This window comes from Durio zibethinus, chromosome 21 (genome assembly GCF_047325235.1).
Source record: "Durio zibethinus cultivar Kanyao isolate XHJ-2024 chromosome 21, ASM4732523v1, whole genome shotgun sequence".
NCBI classification, from domain to species: domain Eukaryota; kingdom Viridiplantae; phylum Streptophyta; class Magnoliopsida; order Malvales; family Malvaceae; genus Durio; species Durio zibethinus.
This window is the reverse complement of record NC_143182.1, coordinates 9225694-9244792: the sequence shown is the minus strand read 5'-3', so window position 1 is coordinate 9244792 and position 19099 is coordinate 9225694. Positions and strand designations below refer to the sequence as shown.

Genomic DNA, 19099 nt, shown 5'->3' with positions numbered 1-19099 from the left:
AATGATATTCATGGAATTTAAATTTTTTTCTATTTTAATGCATTTATTATTAAATTTTAAATTTTTTATAAAATTAAAATTTCATGATTTTTAATGTCAAAAAATTAAAAATCATAAAAAATAATTTTAAAATATAAAAAATTAAAAATTTTAGATATTCAAAAAAAATATGATATAATTTTGAGACATCTCAATAAAAAAAGATTAAAAAAAAAGACAAAATAGTAGAATTTTTAATTACATTTTTTGTCATATTTTTTAAATATATATTTTTCAATCACAACTGAAATACTAAATTAGCCCTAAATTACATTTTGAGTGCCAAAGGAAATGCTAAACCAATCTTAGTTATTTATATCTAAGTTTGATTTGATGAATAAAAAAAACACTTTCGACATACAAAAATTTGCTTACCGTCGTATTAACTTCTTTATTTATCTTAAACAACTAAATGCTTTATTTTTACTGTAAATGCTTGTCTTTTAAAAACAAACAATTATTTTAATAAAAATATTTAAAGAAATTATCTTAATACAAAATTAAAATCAATTAAAAAAATAGCCACCCAAATCAAATTTATAGCATCGCTATACTGCTAAGATAGCTATTGAATAATAATCTTCTGTCTTGAACCCCTGTTTTTTTTTTGTCTGGAAACGAGGAAAAGCTTTGGTTCTTGTAGCCATCCGCCAGGACCACAAAGGACAACGTCGTAATCCAAGCAACATGGAGCATCTTAGTGATTTTATCCCTACTTCTAAGGAATAAAAAAAAATTTAAATGCTCAAATTGGTACATATAATATTTAGAATGATTTTAATTATTGATCAAACGTTTTATTTTATATAATAAAATTTTAACGTTTTTGAATGTACCAAATAAGGATTTCCCGTAACAGAAAAATGAAAGTGAGCGGCACGCTCCGTTAACTAGCGTGAAATCTTAAAATTTAATGCTGTCATGTCAATTTTTGCCCATTTGGCATGACATGGGCTCATTTATTAGATTTTGGGCACGAAAGAAAAAGTCTAACATTAAAAATTAAAGAATTAAACCTAACTTTATAACAAAATCATAAATTAAAGCAAATTATTATTGGAAAGAAAACTGTTCTGCATAATTGAAGTAAAGAAGAAAGCTCAAAACCAAGCTTTTCTTTTAATAAAAAAACAAAAAACCTAGATTTTCTCTTCTCGCCTTTCTATTTTTTCATGATTTTTAATCGAATTGAAAAAAAAAAATTTAAATCCCTACCCTTTGTCTGATTGAAAAAAATAAGATTTTGAATAAAAAATACTACAATCCTAAAATCCCCAACTTCGTTGCACATAAACAGTAATAAAAGTGAAAAAAACACAAACATAGATATTCAAACCGATTGAAATGATATGATTAAAGTTGAATCAAATTCGGTTTAATTTTTTAAATATTATATAATATTATAAATTTTAAAATTTTAAATTAATTTTTATATAATTTTATTTAAATTAAATTAAATTTTATTGATTTGATTTAATTTAGTTTAGTTTATTAATTTTTAAAATTTAATTTTTAATTTAGATATTATTTTTATATAAAAATTTAATTTATTTAAATAAATTTAATATAAAATTATTTTTTTAATAAAATTTTATACAATATATAAATCAATTGAATTTATTTTTTTAATTTTTATCTTTTAGTTCAAAATTCGATTTAAATTTAATCTGAATGAAGTAAAAAATTCAATCCTAATGGAATCAACCACAATAATTTCATATCGTTTCGATTTTCTTTATTTTCTTCTCGACCCTTTTCCCAGGCGATATTTTTTATCTCACCCCTACCCCAGGCAACGAAGACACCGTAGCACTCATCACATCCTTTCGCACCCAACTTGAGACCCGACTCCAAACCACTAAAAAAACTCAGCCATGGAGACCCAGCATCCCTCTCTTCGCATCGTCTCCTCCTTCAACCACCGCTCCTTCCCTTCCTCACATCCAAAAAGATCTCCCATCCAGCCAACATCTACTATCCCATTCTAAAGCAACTCGCCCTTGTTAAACCTGAACAAGGTAATAAAACCGTTGACAAGATTCAAACTTTGTTTATGGAGCTGGCTGCATCCTACGGTTACGGAGAAAGAAGAAAATAACAAAAAAAAAAAGGGTTGAGATGCGTGCTTTTAGTGGGAAAAAAGGGGAAGGGCAGAAGAAAAAAGAGAGAAAAAAACAAAAATAGTTTGATCTTTTTTAAAAATAAATCTTATTTTAATTTTTTTACCTCAAATGCACACGTGGCTTTTCTCTTACCACCTATGTTATTAATAGATTTAATGGACGCGTGTATTGCACTTTCGACTTTCCTTTACAAAATTTCCTTATTTAACATATCTAAAAATGATTGATTTTAATTTAAATTAAATAAAATATTTGATCTGTAATTCAAAATCATCCAAATCTATAATTAAGCATTTAGTCTTAAAAAAACTAAAACATTTGACCGTTAAACCCACGCCCCACTGCACCTCACATCCAAATTGACTCCCCACCAACCTTGGAAAATGACCCTTTTAAACATCCCTTCCATCCTAACTGTACGTTTCCTTCACGAGCTGTAAAGCCACGGTAACAATCAGGTACAGTTGTGCACAGGGCAAGGATCTAATCCTATTTGGTCTTGTACTTATGTGCTTTTGGTTTTTCAATCTTATATTGTACCGTACGATACAACGTCTTAAGATTTGGACCGTTGGATCAATCCATTTGTATGATCCTTGACAAAGAGGCGGATTTCGAAACGATACCCTCGTATCATCAATTGCAATTATGCAAGAGCTCTCTTCAAACCTTTTAATTATCACTAATTATTAATCTTTTTTATTAATATAGTATTTTTCTTTTTTTTTTAATTTTTTTCTTTTCCTGGAATTGGATGGAAAACTGTTGGAATTCTCCATTGTTTTCATCTACCATTTATTAATCATTAATCTTTTGTTTTCTTCTCTCTTTTTTTTTTTATTTATTTTTCTGGAGAAACGCTTCCTTCTTTTCACCTTTTTCTTTCCACCAAATGTTTTGTTTTTGACTATGCAGCAGTGCAAATGGCCTAGTGGGTACTTTCTGCTTCATATATAATTTTTAATGTTTTTCCTGGTTGAAGAATTGGGTTTGGATCTGGGAATTCAGGTTCAAGGTTGTTCATCATCAAGGTTTTCTGAACTTTGTTTTAGGCTCTCTCTTTTTCTGTGAATTTTAAGGTTAGGGTTGTTTATGCTTGTAAAATTTTAGCATATTTTAAGTCTTTTTGCTTTTAATTGTTTTCCTAAGACTTTTTTTTTTTTGGCTTTGAGTGAGAAAAACTCATCTTTGTTTCTTCTAGAAATCTTAATAATGCTTTAGTTTGGACTTTATTTTTAGGTCTTTTTTTTTTTAAACCGACTTGGTCTTGGTTGCTGAGAAATATGGAGAAAACAAAGACTAGAAAAATTTTGGTTTATTTGCTCTTTTTGTGTGTTTGTGTGCGTGTGTTTAAACAATATTATTGGCTATTTTTTTAATAAAAAATTTGCAAATCTTAAGTTGTTTGATCAGTTTTTTAAATTGTTTATCCTTAGTCCTTAGAAATTGTTTATGGCTGAAGCTAGGCCTTTATAATATATATGCATGATTACATCTAAAAGTTCCCCCTTTTTCCATCAGCTTGTCCTGTTAGGGAGACTCTGGTGGGTTTTTGGTGATAACTAGCTGCATCTATAACGAAAACTATAGATAGGATAGGAAAGGTTCCCAGGATATTTCTTTGTAAATTTAGATCAAAGTTGTCATTTGTCACTGTATGTGATATTACTTATTTTCAGAATCAATGCTTTCAAAATTATGTTTTATGGAACTATCTTGTCTTGAATCCTATGCTGTTACCTGATATTTTGACTTTTGATTCTCGTTATATGTTTTTAATTATCCAAAGTTCAAATTCCTGTCTGTTAAAAGGAAACCCCATCTACTTTCATGTTTGAAAAGAACCCATATTTCTGTCAGCACTACTATATGTATCAGACAGTATTATACCTTTGTGTTTTCGGTCCTATTCATGGGAATCTTATGATTGTTTTTCTTTGTGTTTCTTCGAGTGTCATAGCTGATGATGTTTATGAATATAAGATATTGGTGACTTCAAAGAAATGTTCTTAGATGCCACTTTGTCTATACAGATTTTGCGCATAGAGGATTATGTAATTATAAGTGTTTTCTGCATGTACTTACATGATATTTTTACATTTATCTTTAATTTTTCGGGATTGCTAGAATCATGAGTTTTGGATGCATTTCTACTACTTTGGAGTCAATGGAAACTGAATTTATGATGTTCTATGACAGTCAATATAACAAAACCGCTTGTACTTTCTAAGTCAGTGAGCAAATCATTATGTTTAGAGCATCTTTTCTGTTAAGCAATGCTTCTCTGCAACATATTCTTAATATGTCCTTTTTTTTTTTTTTTGCAGATTTTACTTTGAGATTTGATATATTATCAAATGATAATGAAAGAGAGCACGCTAATTTTTATTTATGTAAGGACATAGTTGTGTACAAGCGTGCTCTTTATCGTTGTCATATGATCTGTACAAAATTATCTTTTCTCAGTATCTATCTTTGTTGCCGCAATACAGGTAACTCAACTTTCTCATACAGCTAAAATTTGAATTTTGCGTTAATTCTTTTAATGAAACATTAATCATCAATTTATTGTTTGATCATTTATCTATTGTTTTATGTACATATGTGTATTTTTTGTCTAATCATTCATTAGTTCCTGATATACTTTTTAACTTTAATATATATTTGTAATCCCTTCTTCGTTGTTGGTGAGTCTACAATGATTTGCTTCTCAAGATGCAATAGTTGCTCTATACAAATGGTTTTTTTGCTTTGCGCCTTTAGGGCACAGGTTAAGTTATTTCTTTCAGAAATATTTTTGCTTTCATTGCATTGAAAATTAAATGCAATACAAGCCTTAAAATTCTTGTTTGATATGTTATCTTAACCTATGCACAGGTAAAAAAAAAAAAACCATTTGCAAGATGTATTGAATTTGTCAAAGAGAGAGATGGATTATATTTCTTTGATATTATGGGAAGGTCTTTCAACACACTCTTCGAACATTAAGGCACAGCTTATGATAAATATATGAAAATAATAAATATTTAGTATATGATAACATAATTAAGCACTAAAGATCATTTTCAAACTTAATCTTGAACTTTAAATAAGTTTTGGAATACACCTACATCATTAATGCATTAAGTAATGAATTGAAGATGTTTCTTATTCTCTAATATAATATTCTAATGAGCTAATCTTGTTTAGGTATTTTTATTTATATCTGCTGTGTAATTTGTGGTGCAATCAAAGTAACTGTCATTATAATTGTCACCATTGTTGTACCACCACCAATTCTTGCTTCACTACCTTCCTTGCCATGAAAATAAGTGTAGCTATTTTCACTACTACAATTTTTAATGATTCTACTAGTATTGGGTCTATAATGACAACTACTATAACCATTAGGTGTTCAGTTTAAATTATTGAAGATGGGCTTTGGTAGGTGTCTTATAGATAGGAAGTGCCTGTTTTGGATATCTTGCTTGATATCAACATAAAATTACTGATGATAGAGTGATTTGTATTTTATAGTAAGAAGGGTACTTTTGTCCAAAAATTTTCCCTCATCTTTACAAATTGGTTATGAAATATGAATCTTCTTAAGTTTGATTGACTCTTAATTACTTAAACAAAGCAATTAAGATTACCAACAAGACATAAAAGCTGCCTTCTTTAAGACTTTTACACTGTGTTTTTTCTTTCTTCTTTTCCTTGGATTGGTTAAGTGTTTTTTCTCAACTTCTATTGAAAAAAAAATTGGAAAAAATTGTTTAGGTTATTCCTTATCTAAAATGGACTATATTGCTCAGATGAAGGTCCTTTGGATTAGTAGTTTATCTGTAATGTTAATATTATGTTTTCTTTATTGAAATTTATCATATTTGTTTAATTTGACAAAATGATTTTCTAGATGACTGGCCAATGGCAATAAGATTTTGTCTCATAATTCTCACTTATAAGTTTTATTGTGAATAATTTGATTTTTAGTTTGCCATTCTCTAGTTGAGATCTAAACTTTAATCACTCAGATGATATGGATTTGAGGGAATGAAGTTATTTTCATCATTAGAAAGAAGAAATGGAAAACTCATTGAGATGTTAGATCCATATAGCTACATGTATTATCTATTTTGTTTCAAGTATTCAATTAATTAAAGTTATGTTCTTAGGATTGTACTTTGTATCTACTTAAATAGCTAGATTCAGTGGTCCTTTTTTCCTCATTGCACTAATACACACTTATATTAAGAAAGTTGTATCATTGTTACGGTAACAGAATGTGATTTTGGTGTGTTGCAGGTTTTTGTTTGTAGTTTGTGTTTGTTTTCACAATCATGTTAAGTTTTTATTGTTAGTTTTGATCCACAGTGCTTATCTTTGGCATATTTGAATGATTGTAGGATGTTCTTTTATATATTGTCAACATTTAAAACAAATTATTTGTTAGATTCCTAATGTAGTACTTATTCATGCTGGCTTTGCAATTTCTTTTCTTAATTCAAGATTATAGGGTCTATTCTTCTTTTGATTATATTGTTCTTTGTAGGCTGTATACATATCTTGCTTATATGCTGTGTGTTGTATAAGAGTTTCCTTGTCACCTTGATTTTCGCTAATGTGAAAGATAAGTTTGTCTAGGTAACTTATTTGCCACTGCTTTTTGGATGTGTCTTATATTTTATAATAACTTTTACTGAAATTTTTACTTGACAAAGAAAAAATTAATGTTGAAAAGTGTTTGATGATTCCTAATCTAAAATGGAGTGGATTGTTTATTTTATTTTTTGAAGATGTATAATATGGAAATTCTATGTTTTCTTTAGTGAAGTTTATCATAAGGTTCATAACATTTAAGATTGACATAAAATCGAAAGGATGCCTGATGAATTCAAAAAGAAAATACTTCGGAGATCTTTTGAAGGTAGTTTTATCCAATGGCTAATAAAGATATCATTGGTATACTGGTTTTATTGGCCATGCATGCATCAAATGCCATTTTCATCTATTTGGATTTGATAATAAAAATATTTGTATGTATGTCAATAATGTTCTTTACCATGATAAAAAAACTAATACGAAGCAAAGCATTAATAGTATTAATTATCTTATCTTAATAGTACAGGCAACTTAGTAGATTGATCGGGAAAACTCAATTACATTACTGCTAGCACTATTTTGTTTTAAAGAACCAAAATAAGACTCCTGAGTTGATTTTGATAATATAATCTCAATGATATGATTGTAATCTTTGTTATATTCAATTTTGTAAGATGTAGCGGTAGTCTCAGACGAACTTAAAGTTTGGGTTTTGAATAGTAATAATCCAATGTAATCTTCATGATCTATCGATGAGAGTTCAGACGCCTAATTGGCCTGCCCCATTATTGTTTGCCGAAGTTTTAGGGCTTTTAGTTTACCTAAGTTAAGGCTCATTTTAAACTCTAATAATGATTTCAGCAGGATAGTTTTAGTCAGTTTTGATTTTTGAAGTAGTCTAAAAAGTCTTTATAAGTACCTATATGATCTTCATCTTTCTCTAGGATTTTGTTTAATGAAATTGTGAGTACTTTGTTTTCATTAGGCATGTATGCTTAGTGAAATGTCTTATACTCTTGCTCTCTTCGTCATCTTCTTCTCTTTTTATTGCTATGGCATTTTCAACATGCTGATCATTGCACAAAATAACCCTTTAAACTTCTACATTCAAACTTTTTTGTTACATTAATTTCTTGCACTCTTTTGATTCTTAATTGGTTCAAACCAGAATTGATTCCTAAACCTTAAGATTTAGTTCTACCAATGCAAAAACTAAAATCATTTTCTACCTTTAGGCCACCATTATAAGCCCTAATGTGGTAGGTTTCCCCTAATTTGTTCTACTTAACGCATACTTTGGCGTAGAATGTATTAATAGCATGTATTAGTGAATGACTCTTATGTTGGTTTGAAATGCAAACGCATGTGGAGGAATTGACTTTATTAAAGATATTAATAGATAATGTAAACAGATTTTTAATTGCTAAAAAAAATTTATACATTTTATTGTAGTTTCTTGATATTGTTAAATCTTGTTTGGAAAAATTGATAAATTTATTTAGAAAATTTGTTGGGATATCTATATATATTGAATTTATCTGGTTTGAGATGAAGGTTTGTTGATCTACTATAATTGGTTTTTATATTTGTATAAATTAAGGAATTGGGTTTATTTATTTTCTGTAGGATAAGTGATGTATAGACATAAAACATTGTGTTTGATAGGAGAGAGAGAGTCTTTCAATCATCTCATTTGTTTGGTAGGAAGGAAATAGGAAGAAGAAAAATGAGTGGATTTATACCTTTTCCTTCTCTCCAAATCCAATCCTTCCAAATATGAGAAGAAAATACTTATTCAACTTAAATTAACAATTTTATCTCTAACATCTTTCTTTCCCTTTATTTTCCATCCTCCAAACAAACACATTGAAGGAAAAATAACTTTCCTTTTATGTTTGCTCACCTTTTTCCCTTCTTTCCATTTTCTTTCCTTCCTACCAAATATAGTGTAAGAGATATAAAATATAAATACTAAGAATATTTGAGATCGTGGCCTTCATTAGTTGTATGATTGATTTAAGTTAGAATGATATCTTTAACTTGAAATCTTATGCTTCTTTCAAGTTATTGAATATACAGTCAAGGGTTTTATTTTACTATTTTTTTTTGTGTTATTAGCATTTTCTAAATGTTTAGCAATTATTTTGTCAAAATTCTATGTTTTTTTCTTTTCCTTGCAATATAGAACAAGTTTATGAGATTTGAGCAGCGTTATATGTTAGGTTTTATGAGATATCTTCAGCTGTTATGTTTCTTTGGATTTTTCATCTGCCAAAATGTAACCAATCCTACTTCAAAGAAACCATTGGATTTCAACCCTAATTTATTGTTTAAAGTCATAGCATAGTTCAAAAATAGCTTTCTAAACCTTGATTTTTTTCGTAAAGTATCCATACTTTTAAATTTTGACCTCAGGTAACTCTAAAACCTAAAAGTTACTGCATAAAACCCATATTTTCATTACTGAAAATTTTCATTCATCCAAAGAAAGCAGGAATGCTGGATAACTTACTATAAATAGTACAAAGCTACAGAATAGCGCTGAAACAACCGCAACCACCAGATAAAAAATAAGACAAAGGGACCCTCATGAAATAGCAAATCAAAACATCTAATCCCTAACTTTGACAAAAAGCTTTGGTTAAGGCTTGTTCGTTGTAACAGAGGAGTCTGTATACTCTTTTTTCCTACTTTCCAACAAGGCATCATGATCAAGAAACCTCTCATCCTCCTCTTAGCTAGCATCTCATTGTCATATTGAGAAAAATTTTGGAGGTAAGTGCCCTCACTTCCTCTTTTCCTTTAACCTCATTGTTCTCCTAAAAAAATTGAATTTCATTCAAAGATAAAGGTGTTCAAGGTTTCAAATCCTTCTTTTTTCTTCTTTAATTTCGTCATTTTGTTATGTTCTTTTTAATTTGCCATTTCAATTTTCTTCAACAAAATAAAAAAGAGGAAAACATATATATGATCTTGAGTTTGCCCTCTTGTGCTTGTTATCTTAATTTTTCATGGTGTATTTTGAAGTGTAAAAATTTGTGACAAATATAATTAGACCTGCGATTTATGTATTTGTGTCATATAAAATATTGAAAGCTGTGTATTCTCGTTGTGTTTTATACAAAAATTACTTGTCACAATTCATGTCAACATAAAAACATGAAACATATATTTTTTTATTTGTTAAACTCATATATAATTATTGTTAAAATTTTAGATAACGTCACATTTATCCTTTTTTTGTGTCGTATTCATATCACGTCATTATATTATATTTTAGATTGTTAGGCCTAATGGGTCTACCTATGGTAATATTTTGTTGTCCAAATGATAGGTGATGTAGAGACAAAAAAAACTCTAATAGTGTGTTCGGTAAAAGGGAAGAGAAAGGAAAGATGGTGAAAAAAAAAGATTACCTTGTTTACACCTTTTTCTTTCATTTGGTAGGAAGAAAATAGGAAGCAAGATGGAAAATGATTGGATTTATGCCTTTTCTTTCTCTCTAAATCCAATCCTTCCAAATGTAAGAGGAAAATACCCATTCAACTTAAATTAACAATTTTATTTATAATATTACCCCTAACATCTTTTTTGCCCTCTATCTTTCATTCCAATACCAAACTGCAAACACAATGAAGGAAAAATAACTTTCCTTCCTCCCATTCCTTTTTATTCCTCACATTTTCCCCTTCCCACCACTTTCTTTCCTACCAAACATAGTGTGAGAAAAATAAAAAAATAAATACTAAGAATATTTGAGATTGTAGCCTTCATTAGTTGAGTGATTTAAGTTAGAATGGATACTATTAAGTTGAAATATTATGCTTCTTTCAAGTTAATGTACATACTGTTGTCTTGAGCAGAGATTTAAATTGTAGTTGTGATCGTATTTTCGGTTTGTCATGTTTATTATAGTTACAAACATAACAGATAAGATAACAGTAATCACGCTTATCGCGATCGTGAAATTTTTTTATTTTTGAACAACTCATCACAAATGAAGTAAATATTATGGATACTCATTAACACTCATATTTTATATTATTTAAAAAATTTTAAAACATTTTAATTACATTTTTTACATGATAAAATTAATTATTTAACATTTTTTTAGTATTATAGCTTAATAGTCAATATAATCATTTAAAAGGTATTCAATAAGATATTCATAAATTTTACAAACATAACTAATATAACAAAATATAATTAAAAAATAGTATCATATGTGAAATTAATTGAAAAAAATATAATAGATGAAATTTTATTTTATCAATTAACAAATTAAATCAATAGTTAGCAACTTAATTTTAATTAAATAAAAAAATAACTAAAAATAAAATTGATTACAACAAAATTTTAATGTAAAATTAATTATTTTTAAATAATACTTATACATATAGAACACTTATAAAAATAAATTTACTAATCATCATCTTTTATTCTCTTTCAATATCAATTTAAATAAAAAATTTCACAAGTTCTTATTTCTCACCAAACTTTCCCTCTTAAATTTTTATCTAAACAATAAAATAAAAAAATAATAAATTTTTTATTTTTAAACGCCATCATGTGATTGAATATCCTCTATTTATTCTCTACCTACTTCATTCTCCATGCCTCTTTCTTTCCTACCATTTTCTTTACATTTTTTTCAATTCCTTCATCTCATGATACACGGTAAACCGTCACCAATGTTACACCCATACCTTTTGCTTCAATTCTATCTTCAAATCTCATCTTATTTCTATCAAGATTGAAAAAAAAGAAAAACCCATACCACTGTTACAGTTGGAAGGGGTTGCAAAATTTTTAAAAAGCAATAAAATATGAAAAAAAAGATACATTTAAGTGAATATCTTGTTATTTTCTTAGATTAATTCTTTCTTTTATTTGTAAATTGAAATGTAAAGTTGTTGTTGATTGATTGTTATGATTTGTGATTGGTTTTTTTCCTTTTTTTTTTTTTTTGGACTTGATAGTAGCTATAGTGATATGTTTTTGTCATTATTTTTCATTGTGCCGTTATTTGTGGCCGTGAAAGACTATTATATATGTGAATCGATTCTTACATCTTAATAACGATAGATAACGATTTTAGTAGGTGCCGCCATCGTAAAATAGCAGTCGCTATTTCGCAACCCAACCACTTTTTAATTCATTGGTCTTAAGTTTAAAATGCCAAGTATTCTAGTAATTTCTAGAGATCTAGAAATTGTAGGTTTTGAGAACAGGGAATTAAAAAGTGATTTTGTAGTAGAGGTACCACCAAAATCGTTATCCACCACTATTATAGTGTAAGAACCGATTCACATATATAATGGTCTTTTGCAACTGCAAATAGCGACATAACGAAAAATAGTAGCAACAACGGATCGCTATAACACAAGTCCGAAAAGAAGAAAAAAAATCAATCGCAAATCACAACAATCAATCAATAACAACTTTATGTTTCAATTTACAAACAAAAAAAGAAATTAATCTAAGAAAATAACAAGATATTCACTTAAAAGTACCTTTTTTTTCACATTTTGTTGCTTTTTTAGAAATTTCGTAACCCTTTCCAATTGTAATGATTGTATGGGTTCTTTCTTTTTTTTCAATCTTGATAGAGATGAAATGAGATTTGAAGATAGAATTGAAGCAAAAAGTATGGGTGTAATATAAGGTGGTTTGCTATGTATTGTGAGATAAGGGAATTGAAAAAGATGCAAAGAAAATGAATGGGGAAGATAGAGACACGGGGAATAAAGTAGGTAGAGAAGAAATAGAGGATATTGGGTCACGTGATGGTGTTTAAAAATAATAATTTTTTTTTATTTTATTGTTTAAATAAAAATTTAAGAGAGAAAGTTTGGTGAGAAATAAGAATTTGAGAAATTTTTTATTTAAATTGAAAGAGAATGAAGGATGATGATTAGTAAATTTATTTTTATAAGTGTTTTATATGTGTAAGTATTATTTAATAATCATTAATTTTACATTAAAATTTTGTTATAATTAATTTTATTTTTAATTGCATTTTTTTGTTTAATTAAAGTTAAGTTGCTAACAATTGATTTAATTTGTTAATTGATAAAATAAAATTTTCATCTATTATATTTTTTCAATTAATTTTACATATGGTACTATTTTTTAATTCTATTTAATTATATTAATCATGTTTGTAAAATTTATGAATATCTTATTAAATAACTATTAAATGAGTATATTGACTGTTAAGCTATAATACTAAAAAAATATTAAATAATTGGTTTTATCATATAACAAATGTAATTAAAATGTCTTAAAAATTTTTAAATAATATAAAATACGAGTGTTTATGATTATCCATAATATTTACTTCATTTGTGATGAATTGTGTAAAAAAAAAAAAAAAATTTATGATCGTGATAACGTAATTATCGTTATCTTATTTATTCTATCTGTAATCGTAATAAATATAATGCGATCGCAATCACAATTTAAATCTTTGTTTGAGAGTTTAAGGGTTTTATTTTACTGTTTTTCTTGTGTTATTAGCATTTTCTAAATGTTTAGGATTTATTTTTCTTCGAATTCAATAATTCCCTATGGCCTGCATCTTTATTAAAGTCCTTATTGGACTAGGAATGATATCAGTCTACGTATATACCTATGTTTTTTTCTTTTCCTTGCAATAGAGAACAAGTTTATGAGATTTGAGCAGCTGTTACGTTTTCTTTGGATTTTTCATCTACCAAATTCTAACAAATCCTACTTCAAAATAACCATCAGATTTCAACCCTAACCCTAATTTATCGTTTAAAGTCATAGCATAGTTCCAAAAATAGCTTTCTAAACCTTGATTTTTTTTTTCATTGATTGTTAAACTCGTATGAAAATGCCGTTGTAGGCCCTAATTCTTTTCATAAGTATCCATGCTTTTAAATTTTGACCTCAATTAACTCTAGAACCTAGAAGTTACCATATAAAACCCATATTTTCATAAATTCCTGCGACTATTTTCTGGGATACCTGAAAATTTTCTTTCACCCAAAGGAAGCAGGAATGCTGGATTAACCTACAACAAAGAGTACAAAAGCTGTAGAATAGCACTGAAGCAACAGTAACGAGCAGATAAAAAGTAAGATAAAGATACCCTCATGAAACAAATCAAAACATCTAATCCCCAACTTTTACAGAGAGCTTTGGTTAAGGCTTCTTGGTTATGTCAAAATAGTCTGCATACTCTTTTTTCCTGCTTTCAACAAGGCAACATGATCAAGAAACCTCTGATCCTCCTCCTAGCTAGCATCTCATTGTCATATTGAGGAATATGGAGGTAAGTGCCATCATTTCCTTTATTCCTTTAACCTTATTGTTCTCTTAGAAAAATTTAATTTCATCCAAAGATAAAGGTGTTCAAAGTTTCAAATCCTAGATTTTTCTTCTTTAATTTCATCATTTTGCTATGTACTTTTAATTTTCCACTTTGATTTTCTCCAACAAAATAAAAAAGAGGAAAGCACACATATGATCTTGAATTGGCCCTCTTGTACTTGTATCTGGGTGGAGCAATTTTGTGCCTATAACAACATCACAGTGCTCGTTATCTTAAATTTTCATGATCTTTTCTGAAGTGTAAAAATTTGTGACAAATATAATGGGTGTATCTATGGTAATTCTTGGAGACATAATTTGCCTATTGCATTCATCTCAATATTTATAGGTAAGAAAAAGAAATGTTCTTTTAAATCTGTGTTATTGTTTAATTGCACGTCAAGATGAGAATACTTCAACAAAGTCTTGCATCCAATAAACTAATTGTGTTTTGATACTTTTGCAAGGCATTATGGAGAATGAACTAAAAGAAATCATCTTGAGTTGGTTTGTGACTGAATTAAGTGGGTAATTAATTAATAGTAGCGGCACATCTTGTTTTATGGTGTGTATTGTTGCAATTGAAAGTTGGTCTATTAATTTTAAACTTTTTTAGGGTTTACCAGGCAAAAATGGGGCGAGTATTGTTCAGTGAGGCATTCTGGTGAAATTAGACCTAATCAAAATATTTAAATTGTTAAGTGAGGGTTGAAGAATAGTTTATATATTCACTAACATGATCCCTATTGTGTAAATCACTTGGTTGAAAGCCAATCAAAGTTTTGGTTGATCGTATATACGTATAGATTAGCCCTTTTGAGCTTTAGATCTTCTATGTGCCATATATATATATACATATATATATATATATATATGTGTGTGTGTATGCGCTCATTTTAATTTAGGCTGCCTTTGACTATGTTTTGTGGTTATTGGTAACCAGTTTATCTACATAAATGCGGTTGGAGGTCATTAATTAGCAGTTTCTTCTATATTTATGCTAACATTAGAATTTTATTCAATATTTGAAAACTGATTTACATTCTTATTAGCTTTGGATTGATATTTTCTTCTGTAAGTATTCTCTGCATCTTTCATTCTATCCTTCAATTTGTCAGTATTTCGTCTCAAATATACAAAAATATTGAGTTGCTGCAAAGAGGACTGGCGTAATTCAAGATGCATACCCCTCTCTAGTATACTTGCAGATAATTAACATGCTGCCTTTTTTCCCTTAATTATCATGTATACATATTAAATTGCAATTGAGTTTGTTTTGTTTTAATTAAACGTTCGATTTCCACATTTTGGCATGCTATTGAAGTCTGATGCTAGGACTGTTAGTGTCCTTTTACCATCTTTTAGTTGGTGAAGCAATAGCTTACCAATGCGAGGATCAGTAAGTGGCCGCCAAGAGGAAGATAAACCACACTGAGACTGAGACACGATACAGATTCTTGCAGGAGGCAGCAGTGGGAAATTTTTTGCGATGGGCGAAAGCTTGACGAAGCAGTGCCACATAGAGGTAGAAGGCCCACCGGTGGTGAACTTCTTTTCTCATAGAAGAAGCAATGATTCTTTTAATCCTCTTTTTGGGTCATAATTCATGTTTTCTTTTTTTTTTTAGGATTCTGTATATTGCCCCTTCAATAAAAAAAGTAATGTTGCTTTTTTAGTATGATTGATCTTGCCTGCATGAAAGAAGCTCTGTGCCTGGATGCTTAGGTTGAGTTGTGAACTGCCTAATCTTGTCATAACGTCTTGGATCCAAGGATCCTCCAAGTGGGAAAAGAGCCATGACCATGTAATGCGATGTGGTAACCAAGCTCAATGGCTGACTGTAAAACCTTAAACTGTTTGACTTTTTTCATTGTTTCAAGTCTTATGGGATCATCAACAGGATTGCGAGTGCATTTTACTGATGACGAAGACAAAAAAAGAAGTTACTTGATGAAAAGAATAAAAAAGAAAATTACATTCGGAGTGGTAGTTTTATTTTAAATGCATAATCGTTTTTTTTAAAATATTCAATTTTATTTTATTATTATAATTTTAATTAAATTTTAAATAATTATTTTTAATTGAATTGACGTTCATGAATATCTAAAATATTAATTCTCAAGTATTTATTAGCACCGTGATAAACGACGACGTCTTAGTTTTCAACGCGGGCTTGGCTATCAACACGGTGACTTGGGGGCAAAAGTCAAAATCTTTTTGCAACAAACAGAACAAGAACAACCGACAAAGAGCCGTTCCAAGGTATTTTCTACCTTTTTCTTTCTATTGAAACTTTTTTTTTTATTCCTTCAAAAAAATTATTTGTTTATTCTTGTATGTAATGTAAGTGGAAATATATTATCATTGAAAACCAAGGATCTTATCTGGGAATCACTTACAATCTGCTATTCATGTCCGACCTTGAACTTCTCAATTGTAATGTTGCTGGCAAAACAGAGTTTGCTTAACAGAAAAATGTTATGTTTCTTGGAACTTGGGGGTTGATTTGGTGGCAAAATATGGGCTTTACTCTAAAAGTCTAAATTTTAAACCTTTTGAGGTTTTCTCTTTCATAAATTGGGAATATGGATTAAAACAAGAGGAACCTTAATTTTGCACTGAAAAATGTCTTCTTTTTGTGATATATTGCTTTTATTTCGGATTGAATTCGCATTTTTATTGTGGGATTTCTTTTATTTTTCTTTAATTGTAGGATTATTTGTCAATTAGTTGAGCTAGAGAATGAGTGGTGATTATGAGCTTGGCTATTGTCTTGTGCTGAACCAAACCTGATAGGATTGTTTAGCATAAAACTTAAATGTATGCTGCTGTGTTATTCTAATTAGATCTTGATTATTGTCTGAGCTATATACCTTGTTGACACATCTACCTTTGATTTCTGAGTGTTTGTAGACTGTGGTTGATGTGGATGAAGAGTAGTGTAGGTTGCTTGGAAATAAAACCCAATGATTCAAAGAAGAGAGTCATAAATGGATTTAAATAAAAAGGCTGTCTAGTCTTTAATGTGGTTAGGTGTGAACTTAGTAATCAAATGTTTATTTCTCTATATTACTCTGTGTGTGTGTGTGTGTGTATATATATATATATATATATATATATTTGCAAATGAAGGATATTTGTGGCGATAAAATTCTGGTATGCAAGTGAGATGATTCCCCATTTTTTAATCCTACCCTGTGATTGTCATTGCTGGAGGAGCTCTTAAGTTCTTCGTTTCTGTTTGCATTACAGCATTTGGTTGCAACCTCTTCTTAATATGCATATTATTGACTTATAACAGAGATGCGCAATAATAATCTAGGACCTCTTCCTGGAGTGTCAGGGCCACCACAAAATCCCCCATCCAATCCTTTTGGAAATGCATTTGTTGGAGCTGGTTCTGGACTAATTTGAGAAGGATCAGGGGCATATGGAGGAAAACTTTTTGGGTCAGGCTCTAATTATGTACAAAGCAATATAAGCTGTAAGTTATTGCAATAAACATGATGCAAAAGTAAACTCCTGATATTGTGCACGCTATTTAACCATTCTTTCAAATATCTTTCTTTTGCCTCATTTTAGTAAAAGACATTACAAGGCCATGATTTTTCATTTTTCTCTTTAAGTGGAACAAAACTGCACTGATTTACAATTTCTTTTTAAAGCTTAATGGTATCATTTTAGCCATTATGATAGCTCAATAATTCAATGAGGTAAAAATAGCCTCCTGAGCAGTGGGTCTACTCCCTTTTAACCATTTTGGTGGATAAGCTTTTACATGAAAATTATGTATTCTCTGTCATTAAGAATTCAACAGGTTTCTTTGCAATCTGTTTTCAATTGACAGATAAGCAAGTACTTCTCTGATCCTCAATATTACTTCAAGGTGAATGGTCATTATGTCAGAAATAAACTGAAGATTATTCTGCTTCCTTTTCTACACATTAAGCACAGAATTCTATAGTTGGCTTAACTGCCTCAACTCTTTCTTCCATTGACAAGAAAACATATATATATATATATATATATAAATGTTTAATATGACGAAGATTTCTTTATTCTTTATTATTTCTTTGCGTGTTTAGGGTCACTGGATTAGAATTACAGAGCCAATTGGAGGCAAACTCTCCTATAAACCTCCGGTTAATGACATAAATGCCCCTGATTTGTACATTCCATTTATGGCATTTGCTACCTACTTAGTTCTTGCCGGCATCTCATTAGGTCTTTCACGAAAGTAGGTTTGGATATTTGGAATGCTTTTAGAGCTTCGAATTTTATCTTTATATGACATCCTCAATTCTCTAATTCAAGCCAGGTTTAGTCCGGAGGCCTTGAATTGGGAATTTGTTAAAGGAATGGTGCGCTGGTTTCTCCAAGTGATGCTGCTCAAGATATCATTGCTTTCACTAGGGGGAGGAGAGGCCCCATTGCTTGACATGATTGCATATGCTGGATATTCTTTCACTGGGATATGCGTGGCCATGGTGGCGCGGTCACTTTAAACTATCGATATTACTTTATGGTTTTGTGGATATGTTTGTGCATGGGCACCTTCTTGTTGAAGACAATGAATAGAACTCTGTTTGCAGAGATAAGAAGTTATGATTCAAGCAAGCACCACTATCTCTTGCTCTCCATTGCTGTAGCCCAGTTTCCTTTTATCTTCTGGCTCAGCAACCCTACTAGAAATAGGTTTTTCTGAAGCAACTCATCAAGGTTGTTCACCTTTGCCTTGATGGTTTCCCTTGCTGATAGCATGTCATTCTGTCAACAACATACCTTTTGCTCGACTTTACAATTTAATTCTTTTATATCAAACAGCAGAACAGTTATTTGTAACCCAAAATTAGTGTTTCCTTGTTCAAACCAATCTGCTGTACTTGTAAATTAGATTAATCATCGCGTAATTGTTTCTTACACTAGATTCTGTATACACTTTGTTTTCTTTTTCATATTTTCCTCCAATTATCCATAAAAAAGAAAAGTCAGATCTTAAGCGTAAAGGTTCAAATTCT

General features: G+C 29.5%; 1 long non-coding RNA gene and 1 pseudogene across 4 annotated transcripts; both read left to right on the top strand.

Annotated features, from left to right (window-relative positions):
• The first annotated feature begins 2459 nt into the window (after positions 1-2459).
• On the top strand, positions 2460-17691 carry LOC111305489 (uncharacterized). 3 transcript variants are annotated; one of them, XR_016331359.1, is made up of 4 exons: positions 2460-3177; positions 4490-4654; positions 15426-15606; positions 15709-15759. It is a non-coding gene; the product is annotated as an uncharacterized LOC111305489 (long non-coding RNA). The 3 variants fall into 3 exon arrangements; XR_016331360.1 differs by adding an exon at positions 17383-17691 and having other exon boundaries at positions 2463-3177; positions 15426-16343; XR_016331361.1 differs by having other exon boundaries at positions 2468-3177; positions 15447-15759.
• On the top strand, positions 17385-19003 carry LOC111305488 (uncharacterized; annotated as a pseudogene). Its single transcript, XR_016331737.1, has 4 exons — positions 17385-17478; positions 17929-17936; positions 18167-18318; positions 18400-19003. The product of XR_016331737.1 is annotated as an uncharacterized LOC111305488 (transcript).
• Positions 19004-19099: the final 96 nt, after the last annotated feature.